Genomic DNA, 18229 nt, shown 5'->3' with positions numbered 1-18229 from the left:
TTAACCCCTTCACTACCAGTGTATTTTTACAGTAACAGTGCATATGTATAGCACTGATTACTGTAGAAATGTCACTGGTAACCCCAAAAGAGTCAAAAATGTCAGTCAAGGGTCCGATCTGTCCGCCGCAATGTCGCAGTACCGCAAAAAAAATCGCAGATCGCCGCCATTACACGTTAAAAAAAAAAACAACAAAAATGACAAAAATCTTTCCCTTTGTTAGTAAACGCGATAACTTTTGCGCAAACCAATCAAAATACGCTTTTTGCGATTTTTTTTACCAAACATAGGTAGCATAAAACAAATTGGCCGAAAATGTTAAAAAATTTTGATTTTTACATTTTTTTTGGGGGGAATTTCATATAAAAAAATGTGAAAAATATTGTAATTTTTGCAAAATGTACGCTCTTTTTTTGTTTATAGCGCAAAAAGTAAAAATTGCACGGGTGATCAAATACCACCAAAAGAAAGCTCTGTTTGTGGGAAAAAAAGGACGTCAAATTCGTTTAGGTACAGCGTCGCACGACCGCGCAATTGTCCGTTAAAGTCACGCAGTGCCTAATCGCAAAATACCCCCTGGTCGTTTAGCAGGAAAATCCTCCGGGGCTTAAGTGGTTAATGTGCTTTGCTTTTGTTTTAATTATGTGATTAAATTTTTTTTTCATGTGTAAAGAGCAGGGGTCTTCAAACTATGGCCCTCCAGTTGTTCAGGAACTACAATTCCCATCATGCCTAGTCATGTCTGTGAATGTCAGAATTTTACAATGCCTCATAGTTCTGCAACAGCTGGAGGGCAGTAGTTTGAGGATCCCTGGAATAGAGCAACCTTTTTTAACCAGGGTGCCCAGACTCCCCGGTGTGCTTTCAGGTTTCTTCAGGCCTTGGCAAAATGCCTAGAAATTGCCCAAACTTTGTATGCAACCCATGGGAATGTCAAGCCTACCAGTTACACAAAGCCATGGGTTTTCATTGTGCACCATGACAACCTTTTAGCTGTGGGCATCATTTTTGATATTTTAGAATGGGGTGCCTCGAGATTGTGGAGCATTTTAAAGGGTGCCTTGACTGAAAATATGTGGGAAACACTGGTATAGAGGTATGTGTTTATAACCCTAAAATGACTACTGAGGCGAATCCACCGCTGGGACCACTCTTATGTTAAAACGGACCACCCGCTGTTTAAAAAAATACTGGGGTTATTGCACCTATCTGCTGCCATAACCCCAGTATTTAATGTCAAAGTACCAACGTAAATACACGGTGGGCAGTCCGTAAGTGGTTAATACAATTTGAAATATACACCCACTATAATCAAAGAGCAAAAGAGCAGTGCCATACCCACTATCTCCCTAAGTTTCTTCCTGGAGTATGCCTAACTTTTATTTTTACTTTTAGATTGTAAGCTCTAAGGATCAGGGCCCTCTGATTCCTCCTGTATTGAATTGTATTTTAACTGTACTGTCTGCCCTCATGTTGAAAAGCGCTGTGCAAACTGTTGCCGCTACGTAAATCCTGTATAATATTAATAATAATAATAATAATAATTAATACTAATAATAATATATAATAATATAATACTATGGTAAATCGGGTGCAGTGAATGTATAATATAATGCGAGGCAGTTTAGACGCACCTTGTCCTCGCAGTATCTTTTTTTTTATTTCAAACCAAAGTGATGGGCAGTGAATACTGTGATTTGAGCACCTCAAATTTAAAAATAGGCCCTATCTACATAATTTAAAAAATAATACAACCTCCCAAAGTAGTAAAAACCACAATGCTGCCACTACACCCTTAGGTACATTTCCTAAAGTCTTCTCAAAAAAGACCAAGTGGTTCACAGAGTCTTTTATTTTAATTTTATACATTTTTTTTCCCATGTATACACACATATAAAAATGTTATATTGAGTTTTTTTTCATAATGATTTATTCACATATGTGATGATTAAATACACGTGATGTTTTTCTAGTCGGATTCTGGTTGCGCTGTACTTGTTAGTGTATTTATCTCATTGAAAAACACATATCAGTGTCAGCAACATCCAGGGGAGTTCACTTTATTACTATTATTATTATTTTTTTTTTGTTTTTTATATATAGATATATACACTGTATTACCAAAAGTATTGGGATGCCTGCCTTTACATGCACATGAGCTTTATTGGCATCCGAGTCTTAGTCCGTAGGGTTCAATATTGAGTTGGCCCACCCTTTGCAGCTATAAAAGCTTCAACTCTTCTGGGAAGGCTGTCCACAAGGTTTAGGAGTGTGTCTATGGGAATGTTTGACCATTCTTCCAGAAGCGCTTCGGGGAGGTCAGGCACTGATATTGGAAGCATAAACACAAAAGAAGGGCGCACCAGCCTTAGCCGATATTCTTGACTAAGACAGTGGACTCCAACACTATGGACGTTGTTAGTAGGATCTGATATGCTGGTTTACATCACTTGTTTGTTAGTAGACATTTTTTAATAATTTATTAATAAAAGCCTACTGAGGATAATGTGCTAGGCTGGTGCGCACTTCTTTTGTGTTTATGTTTACAGTGTTATGTTGACCACCCCGGTCTTAGAGGGCAGCAAGGTCTAGCCATTTGGGGATGCCAAGTGCGAGTCCCGTGACAGAGGTAGTCTGAGAACCAGGTTCTGAGCACAGGAGCAAGGTGCCAAGCATCGCAATTTTCTTTTACTGATATTGGAAGGCCTGGCTCACAGTCTCCGCTTTAATTCATCCCAAAGGTGTTCTATTGGGTTGAGGCCAGTCAAGTTCCTCCCCCCCAAACTCACTAATCCATGTCTTTAGGGACCTTGCTTTGTGCACTGTTAGAAATCTTTTGGTGGAGGGGGGATTATGTTGTGGGGTTGTTTTTCAGGGGTTGGGCTTGGCCTCTTAGTTCCCGTGAAGGGAACTCTTAAGGCGTCAGCATACCAACATTTTTTGGACAATTTCATATTCCCAACTTTGCGGGAACAGTTTGGGGATGGCCCCTTCCTGTTCCAACATGACTGTGCACCAGTGCACGAAGCAAGGTTTATAAAGACATGGATGAGCGAGTTTGGGGTAGAGAAACTTGAGTGGCCTGCACCTCAACCCAGTAGAACATCTTTGGGATGAATTAGAGCGCAGACTGCGAGCCAGGTCTTCTTGTCCATGATCAGTGCCTGATCTCACTAATACACTTCTGGAAGAGTGGTCAAACATTCCCATAGACACACTTCTAAACCTTGTGGACAGCCTTCCCAGAAGAGTTGAAGCTGTTATAGCTGCAAAGGGTGGGCCAACTCAATATTGAACCCTACGGACTAAGACTGGGAAGTCATTAAAGTTCATGTGCGTGTAAAGGCAGGCCCAATACTTTTGGTAATATAGTCTATATGTATATAGATATTTATATACTGTATATATCTATATATATATATATATATATATATATGTATATATATATATAGATATATATAGTTCTCTTTACTTTTGAAGTTTCACTACGGGTGATTATAACACTGGTTGTACAGAGAATTAACTTAATTCTAATTACTCAACTTTTCTTAGTTGACGTTCATAAGAACCAAATTGGTTATAGGGGCGAAAATGGTTATAAGATCCAAAAAATGAACCTTTTCTGCACATTTGGGGAAACGGATTCCGCCCATTAGGGTAATAATGCCAGTTCACGCATCTTTTTATGGCTTCCACTTTAGCTTCCCCTCCATTTTCTTTGTTTCCTTCTTCATCGGCATCTGTCCTGAGAGAAAACATAGTTATCATTAAATACAGAAACTATTATGACCCACAACTGGGGCCATAAAATGCATATTTTTAGGCCACTTTGACTACTATTTTATACCACAATAATATCTTAAAGGAATGCCACAAATGTAATCTCTTATTGAGGAGATGGCACAGTAAGTGGACACAGCTAAAGCTGACCATAGACCAGTAGAATTTTATCTGTAAAGAAATTCAAAAAAATGATTTGCCAGAGCATTGGATCTTGCCATCATTGTGTCAACTAATTTTGTTTGATATCCCTTCAAGTTTCATCCAGATCTGATACCTAAATAGAATCTCAGATGTATTAAAAATATTTATTTTGTGCCTTAGAATATGCATAACATGACGTGCGATTTTTCTAAAAGAAAAATTAGATTTGTTAGTAAAATTTTACTTTAACCGGTTGCCGAACGCCGCACGACTATATACTGCGGCGGTCAGCCCCGGCCAGGCAGAGTGACGTATCGGTACGTCACTTGCCTGTCACTTCCTTGTGAGCCAATAGCAGGCGGGCGCGCACCCGCGGAGGCGCGCGCCCGCCGCGGCTCGTTCACAGGGAAGTTAGACCCGATGTCCGCCGGTCACTCGCCGATCGTCGGTACAGAGGGAGAAAGTCAGGCGGCTTATGTAAACAAGCCACCTGTCATTCTCCCCTGTGTAGAAACACTGATCACACGGTTCTACTATGTAGGACCGTTGATCACTGTTCCTACACTAGTAGCCACAGCCAATCACAGTAGAAAGCACGCCCCTAGGGACACACTTAACCCCTCCTTCTCAAATAAAGTTAACCCCTTCCCTGCCAGTGTCATTTTTACAGTAACAGTGCATATGTATAGCACTGATTACTGCAGTAATGTCACTGGTACCCCCAAAAGTGTCAAAAATGTCAGGCAAGGGTCTGATCTGTCCGCCGCAATGTCGCAGTCCCGCAAAAAAAATCGCAGATCGCCGCCATTACTCGTTAAAAAAAAACAACAAAAATGACAAAAATCTTTCCCTTAGTTAGTAAACGCAATAACTTTTGCGTAAACCAATCAAAATACGCTTATTGCAATTTTATGTAGCAGCATATGTAGCAGAAAACAAATTGGCCTAAAATGTTAAAAAAAGTTGGATTTTTAAATTTTTTGGGGGGAATTTCATATAAAAAAATTTGAAAAATATTGTTATTTTTTCAAAATTGTCGCTATTTTTTTTGTTTATAGCGCAAAAATTAAAAATCGCACAGGTGATCAAATACCACCAAAAGAAAGCTCTGATTCTGGGAAAAAAAGAACGTCAAATTCGTTTAGGTACAGCGTTGCACGACCGTGCAATTGTCCGTTAAAATCACGCAGTGCCGAATTGCAAAATAGGCCCTGGTCAAGAAGGGTGTAAAATCTTCTGGAGCTTAAGTGGTTAAGCAAAATCTTCCATTCTGTTCCTTCAAATGTTCTCATTGGTATGATCAAAAGCAATTGAATCAACTCCACTAACCATTAGGAAATCAAACAAATCTTCTAAGAATGAAAATCTTCTACAAAAAATTATACAGGTTTATGACCAGCTTAAAAGAAATCACGTAGAAGGGATTAAAAATATCGTATCCTCACTCAATTAGGAATATTTCTCCACATATCGTGGACTTGGCCAATAGTATGGTACTTCTGGGAAGAAATATTTCAGAACTGATGGTCTTCATGGTCAACTTCCTAGCTCAATATGAAAATCTTCTAAAAAAATTCTACCGATGTATGGCCAGCTTCAAGTGAAGCATGTAGAAGGGATTTAAGATATTTTGTCTTACCTAATTATTTCCACATATGGTGGACTTGTCCAATACTATGGTACTTCTGGGAAGAAATATTTTAGAACTAATGGTCTCTCTGGTCACCTTCCTAGCTCAGTATGCACTCTCAAACCTCAAATCTCCAGGCCTTTCTAAAATCCAATTCAAATAACCTATTTATGGTTTTATGGCAGCCAAAGGATTGCTAAAGCCTAGTAGACCACCTACTCTTTCTTAGGCTGAACCTAAGACCAGGGTCAATATGGTCATGCTGCACAAATTCAACACAATTCAACAAATTTTTGTCGTATCCCTGGGCTTTATGTTATCTACCAGAGGGATTTATGAGGCACGTTTGGGCCTCTTAATGGTTGTGTGCCTTAGGATGCACCTGCCTTGTTCTTATTCTCATTCTCACCCTTCTTCTCTTTGCTTGTCTCCCTTACCTTCATTGTTACTCCTTTTCTGCCATGTATTTGCCCCTCCCCCACCTTTCCCGTTCAATGATGACAGGCATCTCTTGGGACATCGCAAGTAAATCTTTCAAATCAACGACTCCACTCTCTCTTTGAACACTTCTAGAATTATATGTCTGCATCATACTATTGTATGGTACCTGTCATATTGTAATTTATTAATTCTAATGTGACATTTACACTGATCAGTGGCGGCTGGTGCTCCATGGGCCGGGGGGTGGGGGTGGGGTGGCAGACCGACCGCACCATACCCCTTCCCGGACCACACCAGGCCGCACACCATGCCCCTCCCCGGACCACAGGGAGACAGGGGAGACAGGAGAAGAGAGGACAGAGAGGACGGACGGATAGAGAGGATGGATGGACAGAGAGGACCCCCCCTCACTCACCCTGCCTGCATGCAGCAGCAGGCGGGGGCAGCTTTGGCTTCTTCCCCATCTTCTGCGTCTCCTCCCTCCTCCTCCATGCCCAATAGCATGGCTTCTCCTTTCAGCCAATCGGGAAACTGGTCTCAAAACCCGCTTCCTGATTGGTCAGGAGGAGGATCCGTATGACAATAGCAAATTTTAATTCGCTATGTCACAAAACTGGGTGGGCTCGGGGTGCACTGTTCTGTGCCCCAAGCCCACCCTTTTTTTTAGACTGTGAGAGCCTCTGGCTCTAATCACATGGCTAAAAAAAAAGCCCCATTGAACTCCATGTGTCCAGCGCCCCGCATGTAGATTAGGGGGCCAGACGCATGGATAGGGGGGCGGCGCCCCTGCGCCCCATATGACCAGCCGCCACTGTACACTATTTTACCAAAAGTATTGGGATGCCTGTCTTTACACCCACATGAACTTTAATGGCATCCCAGTCTTAGTCCATAGGGTTCATTATTGGGTTGGCCCACCCTTTGCATCTATACTGATGCTTGAGAGAAGGCCAGGCTCACAGTCTCCGCTCTAATTCATCCCAAAGGTGTTCTATCGGGTTGAGGTCAGGACTCTGTGCAGGCCAATCAAGTTCCTCCACCCCAAACTCGCTCATTCATGTGTTTATGAACCTTGCTTTGTGCACTGTATCAAATCATTTGGTGGAAGGGGGATTATGGAGTGGGGTTGTTTTTCAGGGGTCGGGTTTGGTCCCTTAGTTCCAGTGAATAAGGCATCAGCATACCAAGACAATTTGGACAATTTCATACTCCCAAATTTCCAACTTTGTGGAAACAGTTTGGGGAATGCCCATTGCTGTTCCAACATGACTGCACACCAGTGCACAAACAAGGTCCATAAAGACACGGATGAGCGAGTTTGGGGTGGAGGAACTTGGCTGGCTTGCACAGAGTCCTGCCCAGGGACTGAGAGCCAGGCCTTTTTGTCCAACATCAGCGCCTGACCTCACAAATGTGCTTCTGGAGGAATGGTCAAACATTCCCATAGACACACTCCTAAACCTTGTGGACAGCCTTCCCAGAAGACTTGAAGCTGTTATAGCTGCAAAGAGTGGGCTAACTCAATATTAAACCCTACAGACTAAAACTGGGAAGCCATTAAAGTTCATGTGTGTGTAAAGGTAGGCATCCCAATACTTTTGACAGTATAGTGTATATGTTAAGCTGTTTATCCAGAGCTAAGCTTTAAAAGTCTATAATTGTACTTAAAAAGTCTTATTCATACTTACTCTTCCACACAGAGAGATAAGGAAATGGTCCCAAGAAAGAAAAGGAGTAACAGGGCCTTCTTCATGGTGAACATCTTTGGGCTCTGTGGATAATTTGGATTCATGGAAATAAGAAGACAAAATTGGAAGAATGACTCAAAAATAACATGAGGTCCCCTATGTTAGGCACACATAAAATGGTTCTTCCAGTACAATCAAAGGTCCAATGTTTGTTTGCTCTAAACCAGGGATCTTCAAACTATGACCCTCCAAGATCACGTACAACCGTCACCAAATATGGAAGATTAAGTGTTTTTTAATGATTGGATTTATGTGATGGTTTTTCGGGACCTTACCTGATCTGATTACCCATGAATAAAACAATGATTAAGGGGTCTTCATCGATCATAGATGCCATTGGAGCGGGTTCACAAGAACCGAAGTTCCAATTAGGGATGATCGAACTTTTCAAAAGTTTGGTTCGACCAGAACACCCGAACTTCCCGAAAGTTCGGCCCGGATTTCAGAACCCCATTGAAATCAATGGGACCCGAACTTCAGTAATCAAAAAAAAACATTTTGAAGCCCTAAAACCCAATAAATGCCCCTAAAAAGTGCCTAGGATTCTGGGTCATGCCCAGGGACTTTTAATCACACAAAAAAAGTTCTTAAGAATTGTCATTTTTGATAGAGAGACAATTATTGAAAAAATTTAAAAATAAAATGAGATTTCTTTGGATTTAGTATCTGGGGGGTCTAAAAAGTTTTACCTGTGAAGTTTCAGCTCTGTAGCATGTCCAGAACTAGAAAAAAAAAGTTTGTTTGTATTAGAATTAATATAGAACAGGGATATGGCTCCGCTATTTCCACACCTTGCCGGTTTTGTAGCAAGCATTTTTTTGGTCATTTTTTGGGGTCTTTGGAGGCAGGCAAAACATCTGATCTTGTGTATAGGGGTATATATACACACATACCTATATGTGTATATATACACCTACACATATATAGGTGTGAAAGTAGCAGAACTTGCACTAATTAAATAATTAACACCCATATGGCTTCTCTCCTATCACACCTATATATGTGTAAGTGTATAAATACATATAAGTATGTGTGTATATATACCCCTATACACAAGTTCAGATGTTTTGCCTGCCTCCAAAGACCCCCAAAAAATGCCCAAAAAAAAATGCCTGCGCCAAAATAAACGCCCAGGTATGTTATTGCAGGCTTTTTTTTTGGGCATTTTTTGGGGGTCTTTGGAGGCAGGCATGACATCTGAACTTCTGTATAGGGGTATATATACACACCTACACATATTTAGGTGTGAAAGTAGCAGAAACCTATGCTTGCGCTAATTAAATAATTAACACCAATATGGCTCCGCTCCTATCACACCTATATATGTGTAAGTGTATAAATACATATAAGTATGTGTGTATATATACCCCTATACACAAGTTCAGATGTTTTGCCTGCCTCCAAAGACCCCAAAAAAATGCCCCAAAAAAAAGCCTGCAATAACACACCTGGGCGTTTTTTTTGGCGCGGGCGTTTTTTAGGGCATTTTTTGAAGAAACTTGAGAAGAGAAATTACCTAAAATTGAAAAAGTGTAAAAATGATTTTGATAATAACATTTTTTATTACATCTAATATAGGTGAGAAAGATATTTAGGAATTAGAATTTAATAAAAGTCTCAACACATTTGTAAAAAGCAAAAAAAAAATCCCATTCAGGATGCAAGAATGAAGCTTTGCTTCAAAATGCTTTTATGAATTAAAATTGTGAAAAATGAATTCCACCTTTAACATAATAAATCTAGTTAAAGTTTGAAGAAAATTGAAAAGAGAAATTACCTAAAATTCAGGATGCAACAATGAAGCTTTGCTTCAAAATGTTTTTTTCTGAATTAAAATTGTGAAATTTTGATTCCTCCTTTAACATATCAAATCTACTTAAAGTTTGAAGAAACTTGAGAAGAGGAATTACCTAAAATGAAAAAAAAACTGTAAAAATAATTTTGTTAATCAAATTTTTTATTACATCTAATATTGGTGAGCGAGCTATTTAGGAATTAGAATTTAATAAAAGTCTCAACACATTTGTAAAAAGAAAAAAAAATACCATTCAGGATGCAACAATGAAGCTTTGTTCTTACACTGACACTGTTTTTATAAATTAAAATTGAAAAAAATGGATTCCTCCTTTAACATATCAAATCTAGTTAAAGTTTGAAGAAACTTGAGAAGAGGCATTACCTAAAATTGCAAAACTGTAAAAATGTTTTAATAGATAAACCTTTTTATTACATCTAAGATAGGTGAGCAAGATATTTAGGAATTAGAATTTAATAAAAGTCTCAACACATTTGTAAAAAGCAAAAAAAAAAAAATCCCATTCAGGATGCAACATTGAAGCTTTGCTTCATAATGCTTTTATGAATTAAAATTGTGAAAAATGAATTCCACCTTTAACATAATAAATCTAGTTAAAGTTTGAAGAAAATTGAAAAGAGAAATTACCTAAAATTGCAAAATTGTAAAAATGACTTTGATACACAAAACTCTTTATTATATCTAATATAGGTGAGCAAGATATTAAGGAATTCAAATTTAATAAAAGTCTCAACACATCTGTAAAAAGCAAAAAAAAATCCCATTCAGGATGCAACAATGAAGCTTTGCTTCATAATGTTTTCATGAATTAAAATTCTGAAATATGGATTCCTCCTTTAACATATCAAACCTAGTTAAAGTTTGAAGAAACTTGAGAAGAGAAACTACCTAAAATTGCAAAATTGTAAAAATTATTTTGATAAATAAAACTTTTTTATTACATCTAAGATAGGTGAGCAAGATATTTAGGAATTTGAATTTAATAAAAGTCTCACACATTTGTAAAAAGCAAAAAAAAATCCCATTCAGGATGCAACAATGAAGCTTTGTTCTTACACTGACACTGTTTTTATGAATTAAAATTGGAAATATGGATTCCTTCTTTAACATATCAAATCTAGTTAAAGTTTGAAGAAACTTGAGAAGAGACATTACCTAAAATTGCAAAATTGTAAAAATGACTTTGATACACAAAACTCTTTATTATATCTAATATAGGTGAGCAAGATATTAAGGAATTCAAATTTAATAAAAGTCTCAACACATCTGTAAAAAGCAAAAATAATCCCATTCAGGATGCAACAATGAAGCTTTGCTTCATAATGTTTTCATGAATTAAAATTGTGAAATATGGATTCCTCCTTTAACATATCAAACCTAGTTAAAGTTTGAAGAAACTTGGGAAGAGAAATTACCTAAAATTACAAAACTGTAAAAATTATTTTGATATTTTTTTTTTATTACATCTAATATAGGTGAGCAAGATATTTAGGAATTAGAATTTAATAAAAGTCTCACACATTTGTAAAAAGCAAAAAAAAATCCCATTCAGGATGCAACAATGAAGCTTTGTTCTTACACTGACACTGTTTTTATGAATTAAAATTGGAAATATGGATTCCTTCTTTAACATATCAAATCTAGTTAAAGTTTGAAGAAACTTGAGAAGAGACATTACCTAAAATTGAAAAACTGTAAAAATGTTTTAATAGATAAAACTTTTTATTATGTCTAAGTTAGGTGAGCAAGATATTTAGGAATTAGAATTTAATAAAAGTCTCAACACATTTGTAAAAAGCAAAAAAAAAAAAAAATCCCATTCAGGATGCAACAATGAAGCTTTGCTTCATAATGATTTTAATAATTAAAATTGTGAGATATGCACAATATCTAATTTAATTCTAGGTTGGCCATTTTTGATATTTTCTGCTCTTAATTTTGTGAATCAATTTTAATTTTCACACATTTTCGTAAAATAAACCACTATGAGAAAAATATAAGAAACCTTGCCATCATTCAAGAATTAAAATGAAACAGAGGAGTCCTTTAAACTTTACCTGAATACCAAGGATTATTTCCTTATAAATAATTATAATAGGATTAATAATTATTCCATCATATGCTTACCGGGTAGTTCGGTTTTTGCTGAGAATGTAGACAGCTGCAAAGAACAGGGTTGACTTATATAATAGAAGACAAACAATTTGAGTACACAGGAGTTTTCATTAATGTTTAAGATAAAAGTCACATTTTCTCACGGGACACATCACTGATGTCACATGTATTTACTAAAATAAAAAAAAGCTGATCATTTTAGCCCCCCCCCCCTGTGTTAAATGGTTTGTCTCATCCATGTCAAATTATACATTCTGCTGGAGAGCTTGTGCTTTTGAAAAACAACAGACTTACCGTCTGGGGTGACGAATAAAAATATAGAAGAAAGCCTAACATAAATAACTAAATTAAATTAACTAAAATAAATAAATTCAGCAATCACATCAAATAATTGGCAAGCTGCAATATAATAAATGTTTGCATTTAGGTTTAACCTCTGGAAGATTTACCTAACCCCGTTCATTACCCCCCTTCATGACCAGGCCATTTTTTTGCAATACGGCACTGCATTACTTTAACTGACAATTGAGCGGTTGTTCCTAAAAAAAAAAAAAAATCAACGTCCTTTTTTTCCCAGAAACAGAGCTTTCATTTGGTGGTATTTGATCCTCTCTGCAGTTTTTATTTTTTACGCTATAAACAAAAAAAGACCAACAATTTAGAAAAAAAAAACAACAATGTTTTTTACTTTATGCTATTCCCAATAAATAAAATGTAAAAAATCGAATTTCTTCATCGGTTTAGGCCAATATGTATTCTGCTACATGTTTTTGGTAAAAAAAAAATTCCAAGAAGGGTATATTGAATGATTTGCACAAAATGATATATATGTGTGTGTATGGGATATATTTATGGATTTTTAAAATGTTTTTATTATTTTTACTAGTAATGGCAGCGATCAGTGAATTTTATCGGGACAGAGACATTGCGGCGGACAAATCTGCCACTAAGTGACACTTTTTTGGAGACCAGTGACACCACTGCAGTGATCAGTGCTAAAAAATGCACTGTCACTGTATAAATGACACTGGCAGGCAAGGGGTTACCACCAGTGGCAATCAAAGGGTTGAATGTGCTCCTGGGGAGTGCTTACTAACTGTGTGGAGGAGGTGCTCTGCAGAAACACAAGATCTCCATCTTCCCCTCTCATAGAATGGCAGTCTGGCTTGTTTACATTGGCTGACTGTCGTTTTGCCTCTCCTGCTGGGTGCGGGGTGACATTGCGTCCGCCGAACCCGCTGATTGGCTCCCACTGTGTCCAATCAAAGCAAGGGGCAGGTAGACAGCGGCGTGCCCCAGACCTAGTGCATTCAGAAGGGCTTTCCTGCCATAGTATATATGCGTGGGGCGGTCTGGAAGGAGTTTGGTCAGTGTTTCTTAACCACTTTAAGACCAGAAGGATTTACCCCCTTAATGACCAGGCCCTATTTTGCGATTCGGCACTGCGTTATTTTAACGGACAAGTGCGCGGTCGTGCGACGCTGTACCCAAATAAAATTGATGTCCTTTTTTTCCCACAAATAGAGCTTTCTTTTGGTGGTATTTGATCACCTGTGTGGATTTTATTTTTTGCGCTATAAACAAAAAAAGAGCGACAATTCTGGAAAAAAATATATATATTTTTCACATTCTGCTATATAACATTCCCCCAAAAAATTTTTTTTTTAACATTTTAGGCCAATTTGTTTTCTGCTACATACTTTTGGTAAAAAAAAATCGCAATAAGCGTATTTTAATTGGTTTGCGCAAAATTTATCGCATCTACTAACTACGGGAAAGATTTATGTCATTTTTATTGTTTTGTTTTTTTACTAGTAATGGTGACGATCTGCAATTTTCTTGCGGGACTGCGACATTGCGGCGGTGAGTGACATTACTACAGTAATCGGTGCTAAAAATATGCACTGTTACTGTAATAATGACACTGGCAGGGAAGGGGTTAACATTATGGGTGATCAATGGGTTAAATGTGAGCCTAGGGGAGTGATTCTAACTGTGGGGGGGCGTGGCTTGTGAAATGACCATAGAGACCTGTGATCCTATATAGAAGGTTCACAGGGGCTCTGTGATCTTTTCAGGGAGAAGAGCGGTCGGCTGTGTTTACAACAGCTGACTGTTCTTCTGTCTCAGCGGGAGCGATTGCAGGTGTCAGGCAGCAATCAGAGCCTCCTGCCCCATGCATCGGCTTCCCCGCTGCCGAGTGGGGACGGGAGCGTGCCGCCGGCGGCTCGCGCTCGCCCCCTAGCTTCCCGCGCGTGACCGACGTAGACATACGTCCGTTCGCGCACGAGAGCCACGCTGCCGTAGTAAATCTGCGGTGGGTGGTTGGGAAGCGGTTAAAGTGTTACTAAATTTAGGAGCTTGCAGTCACTATATCTGGTCTCCCCCAGTACACAGAACATGGAAATGCAATTATGGAAAATCCACAGTGGGATCAATGGGGAATTTGGGAGTATGCGATACCCAAATGTAAAGAGAAACCATACAAGGAGAAACGTGTAAAACGACAAAGTAAAAAGGTAGCACTATATAAAGAAGTATATATTTTATTCATACAAAAAACTTTATTTAAAAATACGACTATTAATCGATACACAATAAAGAAAATGGAAACGTCATGAATACATAGGGTAAACCCCAATATAGACACAATAAGGTTGAAATCTTTAGACACAGAGACCCCTACGCGTTTCAGCATACAGTCTTCTTCTGGGGGTAGGAATGTCCACTTGTCGAGCATATCTAAGGCAGATATATAGAAAAGAATATTAATATTAATTATACGATCATCATTCAACCCAATATTGAACAGAGTACAACATTGCAACAATCATTACTTACTCGTACATTTGGTAAATCAAACATGCCAATGTATATGAACATGGCTAGGATGGCTAGGATGGAAAAGGACCTGGGGGTACTGGTAGACAATAGGCTTGGCAGTGGCATGCAATGCCAAGCCGCTGCAAGCAAAGCCAACAGAATACTGGGATGTATAAAAAAGGGGATTCACTCCAGAAATAAAGAGATTATTCTCCCGCTCTACAAGATTCTGGTCCGGCCACATCTGGAGTATGCTGTCCAGTTCTGGGCACCGGTCCTCAGAAAGGATGTGCTGGAATTGGAAAGAGTCCAGAGAAGGGCAACAAAAATAATTAGGGGAATGGAGGGCATCAGCTATGAGGAAAGACTACAAGCACTGAACTTATTCTCTCTGGAGAAGAGACGATTGAGGGGGGATATGATATCAATGTACAAATACTGTACTGGTGACCCTAGCATATGGAAAAACCTATTCAGAGAAAGGAAATACAATAAGACACGTGGCCACTCACTAAAACTAGAGGAAAGGCGGTTTAACCTTAAAATACGCAGGGGGTTCTTCACTGTAAGAGCTGTAAGGATGTGGAATTCTCTTCCGCAAACAGTGGTATCAGCAGGAAGCATTGATAGTTTCAAAAAACTATTAGATGGGCACCTTAAAGACCACAACATAGAGGGGTATACAATGTACAACATACAGGGGTATACAATGTACAACATACAGGGGTATACAATGTACAACATACAGGGGTATACAATGTACGGTTAACAGCAAACACACACACACATCATAGGTTGAACTGGATGGACTGGTGTCTTTTTTAAACCTCACTAACTATGTAACATAAGAAGGAAAACAGAAACCCAGCTGTGTGTCAGAAGCTCATGGACGGCACACCACAGGCATGGCCAAAGTCTCATGAAACTGCACAAGGGATCATATGGCAAAAAGGAGATGAAGTCCTAAATTGGAGAAGTTTGTATTTTTTTTTTTCCAAACAAATTTTATTAAGTAACATATGTAAGCAGTAATACAATCAGAATACATTACTGAGGATAAGACAAAATAAGGTATAACTTGGGCAGATGCATAGGCAAACATTAGTAAGGAAGATATTTCTCAGGTATGTAACAGGTTTCATGAGACATAATATGGAGTATAATCAGGTCAGGTCTTGGCCATGTACATCTGAAAAGGTAATAAACGATTTTGAACTGTTCCCCATTTCAGGGACAAGAGGATTCTGGTAAGATCAGTAGCGGGAGGTTCAGGAATGTGAGGCATTCTGATTGATAATGGGTAGAATGTGAGCCTTGCTGTGCAAAGCTGTAGGGTGGAGGTGTAGGCCAGACAGTCCCAGGAACGAACTGTTTGTCCCATTTCACCCCTATGCGAGTATTTAGCATGAATATTTGGTAGGGGGGGGGAGAATGGGGAGTGGAGAGAAATAAAGAAATAAAAGAGATGGAGGGATAGGTAAAGAAGGGAGGAAAGGGTAGGGGAAGTGAATATGGCAGGGTGTGTGGTCTCCTCCACAGCCTCCGCCTAAGGCTGGTTACAGTGGTGGAGTAGCTGTGCTATGACCAGCTACTAGACGGGGTGAGAGACCATTATCATGAATCTTAGGTCTTGTCGGATCATGTGTCTCACAGGACCTCTCACACTCATCCCTTGGTGAGCAGCATTAAGTAAAGGGTGTAGGTGAGAACAGGGTAGTCATCTTCAGACGATTTGAGCAGTTTTTATCTATTAGAAAGGACGGGTAAATTTTTTTGTGTTAGCGTTTTCTATTTCGTCGTGGTACAAAAATGTGTCCAGTCTGTCCACAGTTGGGCATGTTTGGGAGAAGTTTGTATTAACCACTTGCCGACCGGTCATGTTGACTGTACTGCGGCAAAGTGTCTCGTTCGCGTCCAGCGACGTAGACCTACGTCGCTGGACTCCTCCCCTTGTGGGCGGTGCGCGTGCGCCGCCGGAGGCTCGCTCCCACTGTATCCAGTCACAGCGGGAGTCGGGCCAGGGGAGGAGCGGCGGTGATCACCGCCGCTATTCCCCGATCGTCGGGGAATCGAGTGTGGAGATCCGCCCGCTTGTGTAAACAAAGCGGGCGGATCTCCTAAGTGACAGACAGGGTCAGATTGCAGGGTTCAGCATAGCTGAACCTGCGATCTGTCCCTGTGTCACTCAGTCACCTCCCCCCACACACGTTAGTAAGCACCAGGCATACATTAACCCCTCCCTCTCCAATAAAATTAATCCCTTCCCTGCCAGTGTCATTTTTACAGTAACAGTGCATATGTATAACACTGATCACTGTAGTAATGTCACTGGTACCCCCAAAAGTGTAAAAAATGTCAGTCAAGGGTCCGATCTGTCCGCCGCAATGTTGCAGTCCCGCAAAAAAAATTGCAGATCGCCGACATTACTCGTTAAAAAAAAATACCAAAAATTACAGAAATCTTTCCCTTAGTTAGTAAACGCAATAACTTTTGCGCAAACCAATCAAAATACGCTTATTGTGATTTTTTTACCAAACATAGGTAGCAGAAAACAAACTGGCCAAAAATGTAAAAAGATTTTGATTTTTACATTTTTTTGGGGGAATTTCATATAAAACAAATGTGAAAAATATTGTTATTTTTTCAAAATGTATGCTCTTTTTCTGTTTATAGCGCAAAAAGTAAAAATCACACAGATAATCAAATACCACCAAAAGAAAGCTCTGTTTCTGGGGAAAAAAAAGACGTAAATTTTGTTTGGGTACGGCATCGCACGACCGCGCAATTGTCAGTTAAAGTCGCACAGTGCCGAATTGCAAAAAGTGGCCTGGACGTAAGACAGCAAAATCCTCCGGTGGTAAAGTGGTTAAAAAGGTGAAATATAAAAAAAAAAAAAAAATGGAACAGAAAAATCTCTAAGTACCTTCAGGAATTTAGAAAAGGAGCTTCATACAAGAATATCCCAAAATAGGGCCGCAACCTATATAGAATAATATTTGATTTACCAAATGTAAGTAATGATTGTGGCAATGTTGTGCTCTGTTCAATATTATATTGATTATAATATATCAATATATAGATATATATATCTAAAATGACTGTATAAACATTATTATATATACAGTATCTCACAAAAGTGAGTATATCCCTCACATTTTTGTAAATATTTTATCATATCTTTTCATGTGACAAAACTGAAGAAATTACACTTTGCTACAATGTAAAGTAGTGAGTGTACAGCTTGTATAACAGTGTAAATTTGCTATTCCCTCAAAATAACTCAACACACCATTAATGTCTAAACCACTGGCAACAAAAGTGAGTACACCCCTAAGTGACAATGTCCAAATTGGGCCCAATTAGTCATTTTCACTCCCCGGTGTCATGTGTCTCGTTAGTGTTACAAGGTCTCAGGTGTGAATGGGGAGCAGGTGTGTTAAATTTGGTGTTATCGCTCTCACTCTCTCATACTGGTCACTGGAAGTTCAACATGGCACCTCATGGCAAAGAACACTGAGGATCTGAAAAAAAGAATTGTTGCTCTACATAAAGATGGCCTAGGCTACAAGAATATTGCCAAGACCCTGAAACTGAGCTGCAGCAAGCCGGCCAAGACCACACAGCGCTTTAACAGGACAGGTTCCACTCAGACCAGGGTCTACCAAAGAAGTTGAGTGCATGTGCTCAGCATCATATCCAGAGGTTGTCTTTGGGAAATAGATGTATCAGTGC

General features: G+C 39.0%; 1 long non-coding RNA gene across 1 annotated transcript in view; it reads right to left on the bottom strand.

Moving 5' to 3' along the window:
- Positions 1–11723, bottom strand: part of LOC309563011 — a 240623-nt gene extending 228900 nt beyond the window's left edge. The window contains exon 1 of the long non-coding RNA XR_014225661.1: positions 11687–11723. This is a non-coding gene — a long non-coding RNA (uncharacterized lncRNA). The remainder of the gene's footprint in view (positions 1–11686) is intronic.
- Positions 11724–18229: the final 6506 nt, after the last annotated feature.

This window comes from Pelophylax lessonae (genome assembly GCF_965119305.1).
Source record: "Pelophylax lessonae genome assembly, chromosome: 9".
NCBI classification, from domain to species: Eukaryota; Metazoa; Chordata; class Amphibia; order Anura; family Ranidae; genus Pelophylax; species Pelophylax lessonae.
The sequence above is the reverse complement of the archived record's forward strand: the minus strand, read 5'-3'. Positions and strand labels throughout refer to the sequence as shown.